This window comes from Loxodonta africana, chromosome 15, assembly GCF_030014295.1.
Source record: "Loxodonta africana isolate mLoxAfr1 chromosome 15, mLoxAfr1.hap2, whole genome shotgun sequence".
NCBI classification, from domain to species: domain Eukaryota; kingdom Metazoa; phylum Chordata; class Mammalia; order Proboscidea; family Elephantidae; genus Loxodonta; species Loxodonta africana.
The window spans coordinates 3,630,257-3,639,587 of NC_087356.1; the positions used below are offsets into that span (position 1 = coordinate 3,630,257).

The following is a 9,331-nucleotide window of genomic DNA, read 5'->3' on the forward strand; positions in this document are numbered from 1 at the left end:
GGTTGACTAGACTCCTGTGGGTGTAGGCATGCGTGTATGTGCGTGTATTGGAGAATCTTTACAAAGAAACCCTTCCTGAATTCTTCGGAAAGGAGAACATTTCTGTTTGTGTCCAAAGTTAAAGGTGAAAATTTGCTAATAATAATTATAGCGAACGGTACTTTCCTCTAATACTCTCCCTAGCCTTTCTGTAATCTTGAATTTTTACTGACCTCACATTTAAAGAAGGCAGGAATCATCAAATGGCCCTTTCACGTCTTCCCCCCTCTGGGTGTGGCTGCTGGCTGACAGTGAATGAATGCACCACCATCCCTGGTATCCCATCGTGAATCATTACTGCCCGCGATGTCTGAGCTGGTGGCTATCGTTAGACCGTTTTGCTAGCCAGCTCTTTCTCACTAAAAACATGAATTATTCTTTTCATCTTTGAGAGTAAAATTTTTACTGAAGAGAGGTGACCACCAAACTTTGTAGAAATATCTTTCCTCACTAAGGCACTGAGATACCCTTCACACTTGGAACTGACATCACCCCGGAGATCACGTTATAGCCATATAGTAGGCAGGCCTATGACATGAACAGTAACCCCAGTGAGGAATGTATACCTCAGAACAGTCAGCTATACGAGGCCTAAAGGGCAGCATTTGCCCAGAAGCCCAGTTCAGAAGGATGGTAGGGGCAGGAAAGCTGGGCAAATGGACACGGGGATCCCAGGGAGGAAGGGGGAGAGTGCTGACACGTTCAGGGGTTTGCAGGTGTCAGAAAACAAGCTGTGTATCAGTTGGTGAATGGGAAACTAGTCTGTAAACTTTCACCTCAACCACAAGGAAATGTTCAAAAAGAAAAAAAAAAAAAACCTTCTCTCCCCCTTCGCGGGTGCTCCAATCTATGTGTCGTTTGGGACTTGCCTTCCCTTTCCACTAGTGCCATGGGTGGGTGTCTGCCCCAGTGAACAGGGTCCTGCACGTGTTTTACAGAGGAAGCAAAGGCTGTTGGGACACCCTAAGTATGCAGTGTGGATGCAGAACGTGGGGCCACTGCAAGGAAGGAATTGGTGCTGATGGTGACGCGTAGCCTGGTGCTCTTCAAGGGCACAGCTGTCAATAGCATGCAGTTGGGGAGGGCAGCACAGAGGAGGCTGACGTTCTTGAGCACACTGCAGATGTGGAGGGCAGTGATCAGCGTGCTTCGTGTGGCCAGTGGCACTGGTGACGCGGGTCAGGAGCATAGTTGGTCCTCGGGAAACACCTGAGTTCAGGTGGTGACCGCTGCAGGCCTGGAGACGCCTGAAGCACTTGGTTTTGCCTGAATTTTGCTACGCTTGTCACAAATGTGCGAGCACCCACGTGGCACAGAATGTGTCCCTGGGTGGGGATTGTATAGGGCTCAGGCGGAACTTCGTCCTTGGGAAGCGGTGCTAGCTTGTGAGACAAGGTGAGTGGATGCAGCATTGACCTTGGAAGGTGGATAAGACCACCTGCAGACTGGTGGTGGTGTCCTGCAGTGTCAGGAGTGGCCCACCCACCCACATGTGCACATTCTGTGCTCGGGGAGGTCCTGTACATACTGAGTGGGAAGTTACCTTGCGTTGTAAGCTACCTTTATCTCTTCATTCCTGTGGGCTCACTGGGCACCAGTGGATTTCTAATACCTGGAAAAGGAAAAACAAAAACAGCCCTCTGTTTTATAAGTACATGGAAACCAAAAACCAAACCAAACCAAACCCATTGCTGTCGAGTTGATTCCAACTCATAGCGACTCTAAAGGACAGAGTAGAACTGCCCCAAAGAGTTTCCAGGGAGCGCCTGGTGGATGCGAACTACTGATCTCTTGGTTAACAGCCGTAGCTCCTAACTACTATGCCACCAGGGTTTCCGGTACATGGTAGGTATCTATCTATTAGATGAATGAGTACAGGGTCCACTAGGGTCTTGACATGCTCATGAACTACACAGAGGGCCACAACAGGCCGGGCCTCGTAAGCTTGCTGCTCTCTCATTGGGAAGTGATGGGACTGAGTGGGTTGGCTCACATGCCTGAGGGTCCAGGAATAGGACAGGCCTGAGGCACAGCCTTACACAGAAGCTGAAGAATGTCCCTCAATCCCCATGTTCCCTCATCTTGGGGCTACAGTTGCCCTGTGCTGTCCTTCCTCAGAGCCTGCATGGGGCTCCAGCCGCACACCCTCCCAGGTCCAAGTTGAGCAGGAAGAATGCCCTCAGCCCAGTAGGTCCAGTCCCAGCTGGGCCACAGTGCTCTTCTCTGTGTCCAGGGGAAGGAGTTACAGTGATAGGGTCGGCCTGGGTCAGGTGCTCACCCCTGAAACAGTAGGCTCTGTTGCTGGGAAGGTCAGCACTCCGTGTCCCTGGCCTGAGTTTCCTACCCCACCCTGAGTAGTCTGTGAGAGGGTGGGTGGCTTGCTTTGGCTAATGGAATTTGGGCTACTGTTGCCAGGAGGCGGGGGTGAGTGCTGGGCCACCACCACCACCACCCGTTGCCGTCTAATCAATTCCAACTCAGTGACCATGTAGGACAGAGTAGAACTGGCCTCATAGGGTTTCTAAGGAGTACATCGTGAATTCGAACTGTCAGCCTTTTAGATAGCAGCTGAGGTCCTAATCACTGCGCCACCAGGGCTCTGCTGTTTGCTTTATGCGTGTTAAATTACAAAAACCTCCCCTAGGGAAGATAACTTCAATTTGACAGATGAGGACGTAGACGGAAATAGATCACTTGCCAAGGTCACAGGGATGGAAGGGAGTTGCATCAAGATTTATGAACCCAGAACGGACCGTAGCTATTATAGTTGGCAGTTCGATCACTTAAAAAAAAACCCAAACCAAACCCACTGCTACGCAGTTGATTCCAACTCATAGCAACCTTACAGGGCAGAGTAGAACTGCCTCATAGGGTTTCCAAGGAGTGGCTGGTGGATTCGAACTGCTGACCTTTTGGTTAGCAGCCGAGCACTTAACTGCTATGCTACCAGGGCTCTGCGTGCTGGGCAGCTGAAAGGAAAAACAAAATAAAAACAATCTACTGTGGGTGCCCTGAAGGCCTGAGTGGAATGCTGAGTAGCCGACTCTCCTGTGCCCTGTGTTTGGGGAGCCCTGTTACCCTCTCCTTGGAGTGTACCCAGCAACTCTTAGAGGGTCTGAAGAAATCCTGAAAACATGCAGCTATGCTTTGCTGCCTCCCATAGTGCCATTCGCGCGTGTGTCCTGCAGTGGCGTTCATAAATGTGGGGATTGCCACGTTCTCGGGACGTGCCCTGTGAGCATCACGGATCTGTGGTGTTGTAAGACAAGTTTCCTTCAGGGCAGGGACAATAGCTTAGATTATCTCCAGAGTGCCCTGTAGTGCCTGGCACAAAATAGATTTAAAATCAACGTTTGTTCAGTGAAGAAATGAACAGAGCTACCATGTCATTGTTGACAGGAGTGAGAAAAGCTTCAGCTGTTCTTGGGAAGACCGTCTGTTTCCTTGAGCTCAAGTTGGGGTGCAGTTTCACTCGTGCGAGGCTGGTGAGAACAGAAGGGGGTGACATGGCTGTGGCCCCAGTAATCCTCCAGGAGAAGCCACTGTGCCTGTGGAAGGCTGAGGTCTGCCCTCAGCAATGGTGAGCTGTGTGCTCACCATACGAGCCCTCTGGTCTGGCAGGCTGGAAGCTGGGGGCTCCTCTGGGGTCAGAAAGGGCTACACCTTAGGGTTTGGTCACTTTTTTTTTTTTAATTTAATCAACTTAATAATATTCTCTCCTGTATGCAGGATTTTAGGTGTGACATCATAGGTACTACAAGAGAAACGTGGTAGGATGGAAGCATGGAAGGATGGCTTCCTCCTCCCCTGGGTTTTGGGGGACATCACAGGGCCTTCATGGAGCGATGAGCATATATTGGGGGAGTGGAGGCTTGAGCTTGGGGCTCTCAGGAGAGGACTGTGGGGAGGACTGGGGTAACTCATCAGGAAGGGGGCAGAAAAGCTGCAGGGCTGGACCACCAAGGGTCTGAGGCCCTTCAGGTCCTTTGCAGGATTCCAGACTTCATCTTACACTGGAGGTTCTTCCGAGACTTTTTTATTTATTTATTTATTCTTTTCTGCTTTTATTATTATTATTTTAAATGACAAGTAATTCCATAGTCACTTTGATGGTTTGCGGGTACCCTTTCTTGGATCATTTGTTGTTACATGCCCTTGAGTCAGTCCCTAACTCATAAGGACCCTGTGTACAACAGAGCGAAACACTGCCTGGTCCTGCACCATCCTCACAATTGTTATGCTTGAGCCCATTGTCGCAGCCACTATGTCAATCCATTTCATCGAGGGTCTTCCTCCTTTTCAGTGACCCTCTACTTTACCTTGTCCTTCTCCAGGGTCTGGCCCCTCCCAATAACTTGTCCAAAGTATGTGAGATGAAGTTTCGCTATCCTGGCTTCTAAGTAGCATTCTGGCTGTACTTTTTCCAAGACAGATGTGTTCGTCCTTGTGGCAGTCCATGGTATATTCAGTATTCTTTGCTAACACCACAGTTCAAAGGCAGCAGTTCTTCTTGAGTGTTCCTTATTCGATGTCCAGCTTTTGCATGCGTATGTGGTGATTGAAAACACCATGGCCTGGGTCAGGCGCACCTTAGGCCTCCAAGTTCTTATAACTGTACCTGTGCTCTGCTAGCCACTTTCGGGAGTTTATAGGTCCAGATTTCGCTTCCTCTGTCAGCTCAGGCTCACCCTTTCAGGTGTGGGCCCCACAGTTTGCTGAGCCCTGAATGGCGGGGAGCCCTGATGCAGGTTGGCTGAAATACCAAACCATAGGATGGGGCATCCCTGGTGCTTGCAGTGGTGGTGGCAAAGCCTTGTCTGTGAAATGATAGAAGTGAAACCCACACCTGGGAAGAATATTCTATATCTCCCTCAAAGCCACCTGTGAAACACCAGGCTGGCTGTGAGGAAGAGGAAAGGTTGGGGTGGGAAGAATCCAGAAACACGAGTTCCTAGAAATGGATACTCATGCCCTCTGGGATTTTCCCTGCAGTGAAAGAGCTGACTCGGCAGCTTCAGTTTTCCCGTCCTCCACCGCCATGCTCTTCCGTGGAACCACCTGGCTTCTGTGGCTACAGTGCAAACATGAGCTCAGCTGAAACCTGGTGGCCAGTGGCTAGTGGAAGGTGTTTTGGTAGTGAGCGGTTACGGGGATGGGGATTGTGATTCTGAACTACCCTCCAGCTATAAAATTCTGTGACTGAGACTTGAGTCATCGACTTAACTATTCTGTATAATGTGGTGCTATAGTAGGAGGAAGGAAAATGTTAGAAGGAGCCAAGTTGGAGATGAGGGGAGGTGAAGGGCAGAGAGCGAGGGATGCTTGTGATGGAGAGGTGATGGTGGTCGTCGCCAGCATTAGGCACTGTCCTATCCCTTGATTGCCTTACCTTGCTGGGGTGACACTGGCCCAGAGAAGAGTCCCTTTAAATCCTCAACCCTCTTCTTCGGACTGTGCAGTAATATCACTTAGTTGGAATACTTCAATTCAAATCTGCATGTACATAGCTTTATTTGACAAATTCGGAAACTAGTACTTTATTTTTTTCAATAGGCATACATTTTCATGGCTCAAAAATTATAAGGCACAGTAGGATATATATGGTAAAGTCTGCCTCATCCCCCAGCCACCCAGATTTCCTGCCTGGAGGCACCGATGATGTGTGCTCCTTGTGTATTCTTCCCAAGACATTCTGTACATGTGCCAGCAGACATGGGTATGTATGCACTGAAAACATTTTTTACACCCATGGTAACATGCTGCACGCTCCCTGGGCACCTCACCTTTTCTCCTGGCTGTGGCTTGGTACTCACTGCATACTGGAAATAAAGAGTTCTCACTCTTCTGTTCTGTCACATGCCATCCCACTGCCAGGGTGTCCTGTAGATTACTTAACCAGTGCCCTGTTGATGGCTCTTGGGCTGCTCCCAGCCTTTGGTTGGTACTAACATGTGCAACATCTTTCTGGTATTGTTTCCAGAAGGATGTTTACCTGTATTTTATTGACTGTGGATGATAACAAATTACGGTTATGATCATAAACGTTGCGAAGAATGAGAATTTCAGAGCACGTAATCGTGCTCTTGGGGAACCTGTACATAGACCAAGAGGCAGCCATCCGAACAGAGTAAGGGCATACTGCAGGGTTCAAAAAAGGAAAGATGTACATCAGAGCTGTACCCTTTCATCATACTTATTCAGTTTCTATGCTGAGCAAATAATCTGAGAAGCTGGACTATATGGAGAAGAATGTGGCGTCGGGATTGGTGGAAGACTGATTAACAACCTTTATTATGCAAATGACACAACCTTGTTTGCTGAGAGTGAAGAGGACTTGAAGCACTTACTGATGATCAAAGATCACAGCCTTCGATGTGGATTACACCTCAACATAAAACAAAAATCATCGCAACTGGACAAATAAGCAGCATCATGATAAACGGAGAAAATACTCAAGTTGTCGAGAGTTTCATTTTACTTGAATCCACAGTCAGCGTCCATGGAAGCGACAGTCAGAAAGTCAAATGACATATGACATTGGGCAAATTTCCTGTAAAAGACCTCTTTAAAGCCTTCAGAAGCAAAGATGTCACTTTAAGGACTAACGCGTACTGAACCAAGCCATGGAATTCTCAGTCATCTCATACGCATGTGAAAGCTGGACGATGAATAAGGAAGACAGAAGAATGGATGCCTTTGAGTTATGGTGTTAGCGAAGAATATCGACTATGCCCTGGGCTTCCAAAAGAACAAGCAAGTCAGTCTTGGGAGAAGTACAGCCAGTGTGTTCCTTGGAAGTGAGGGTGGTGAGACTTCATCTGACATACTTTGGACATGTTATCAGGGGGGACCAGACCCGGGAGAAGGACATCATGCTTGGTAAAATGGAGGTCAGTGAAAAAGAGGAAGACCTTCAATGAGATGGACTGACACAGTGACTGCAGCAGTGGGCTCAGGCATAACAACAATTGTAAGGATGGCCCAGGACTGGGCAGTGTTGCGTTCTGTTGTACGTAGTAGGATTGCTATGAGTTGGAACCGACTCAACAGTACCCAACAACAGCAACAACAGTTCCATGTACCCCCACTCTCAGTTTTCCTTCTTGAAAGTTGAATCCCAAATGTTGAAACATTATGTGTAATAATTCCACTTCCTCCATTGTCCTCTGCCTCTGTGGTACAGACTCAGCTTCCTCTGGGTTACTGCGAGGATAAGGCCCCGTGATCCCGAAGCGGGGAGGGGCTGGACTCTTCTGCCCAGCCCTGCTCCCCTATTTGGTTTCCAAGTCAGGGAGGTGCTATCCGGAGGACCCTGCCACTCTGACTCCAGCCCTCTTCCCTCCTGGCCTAAGATTTGAGGGCCATCCTATTCACTGGGCCACACAGCCCTCAGTCACAAAGGGCTCAGGGTAGAGTCTCAAAACGTCAGGAGCATTTTAGAGAAAAAATTAACAAGAATAAGCCTGTTCACTTCCTGAAGCAACCATCTGCAGGCCCTCTAAGCTCTTGTGTTTGTACTCGTTCTTCTCCAATTTTCTGTCAGGGCTGAGCTCCCTCGGTGGCAACCTTGGGGCCCGATCTAGCAGATCCCCACTACCGGGGTGGGAGGGGACAACCACTGTGTATGGAATGAACCATAGCCAGAGGAACAGCAATCTGGGTGCTCATTGGCCACTTGCACCGCACACAGGAGACCCAGTGGGACTATACCTGCCAGCCCTGTGCTCCCCCATGGAGGTCTCATCACTCAGCGCTCTCCTGCTGCGTCCCACACAGGCTCGCAAACACTTGAAGACACACACCTGTAACTCTGGGGGCAAGTTATCATGTCCTGCTCACTGGTATATCCCTAGGACCAGCACAGCAACAGCCACATCCCTTGTGCCTGAAAAATGTCTGTGACACGAGGGAATGAGAACACACAGCATGCTTCCATGATCCATGGCTACTCATCTCCCTGTCCTGAAGATGAGGACTCTCACGAGAACTCCTCTGCCTCCATAATGTTGCGCTATGCGGTAGGAACGCTTCTTCATTTCACATCCACTCCACTTGTGATAAACTACCATGAACATTTCACAAACTTAGAAGCTGAAGAAGAACCCATCCAGTATGACTTGAAAGTGTTTAAAATGTCCTTGCCCAAGGAGTCCCTTCCATCACTGATGCAAAGCACCATGGCTGGAGCTCCCAACATGCTGTGAGGGCAAGATGGCACACCAGAAGCACCCTCAACCAGACAGTCATGTCTAGAAGGCTACACAAATTTGCAAACGCTGCCTTTCTGGTTCTGGCGTCCAGAGAGGCCCACCTCCCCCGCCCCATCTGCCACCACACCTGCCACTTGTCTCAGTGATGGACCAGGCAAAGATAAGCACTTTGGAGCCCACTGTTTTTAGAGCTAGGATCAAAGGCACCTTGTGTAGGAATGCTCTGGAGTTAGTTGAAAAGGTCCATGTGTTTCTGGAAGGTAATATTTTAAAGAAGTCTATCTTAAAGATAATAATACCTAGCCATTAACTGCCCTCCACCCCCCGAGGAAAAGGTTACAGGCCAGGTCAAAATTGAAAGAAATGGGGAAGAGCTTCCAAACATCTTGTGACCCAGTGGTCTACTTCCAGCTAGAGCAATACTCAATCCAGCCAGAAGCCCAGGTACCAGACCTCAGAGCACCCTCCTTCAAGGATTTCACCACTGTTGTCAGGTGCCTTCGAGTCAGTTCCAACTCAGAGTGACCCTATGTACAGCAGAAAGAAACACTGCCAGGTCCTGTGCCATACTTACAGTCATTGCTATGCTTGAGCTCATTGCTGAAGCCACTGTCAATCCATCTCATTGAGGGTCTTCCTCTTTTTCACTGACCCTCTACCTTACCACCCATGATGTCCTTCTCCAGGGTCTGATCCCTCTTGATAACATGTCCAAAGTACGTGAAATGTACTCACTTCCAAGGAGCACTCTGGCTGTATTTCTTCCAAAACAAACTTGTTCATTCTTCTGGCAGTCCATGGTACAGTCAGTAGTCTTTGCCAACACCGTAATTCAAAGGCATCAGTTCTTCTCCTGTCTTCCTAATTCATTGTTCAGCTTTCGCATGCATATGAGGTGATTGAAAACACCATGACTTGGGTCAGGAGCACCTCAGTCCTCAAAGTGACATTTCTGTATGGAACTAGGGCAGAAGAAATTAAAAAAGGGGGGGCTTTAGAAGAGAGGGGGCCTGTTTGCATGAAAAGAAGCTAAAAGGGAGTTTAGCTACACAGTCTTGCTTGTTCAGCCTGGCCCTTCTTCT

At 48.8% G+C, this 9,331-nt stretch overlaps 1 protein-coding gene across 2 annotated transcripts in view; it reads left to right on the forward strand.

Moving 5' to 3' along the window:
* The window catches only part of INPP4A (inositol polyphosphate-4-phosphatase type I A), a 171,692-nt gene that overhangs the window by 14,742 nt on the left and 147,619 nt on the right, over positions 1 to 9,331 (forward strand). The window lies entirely within an intron of this gene.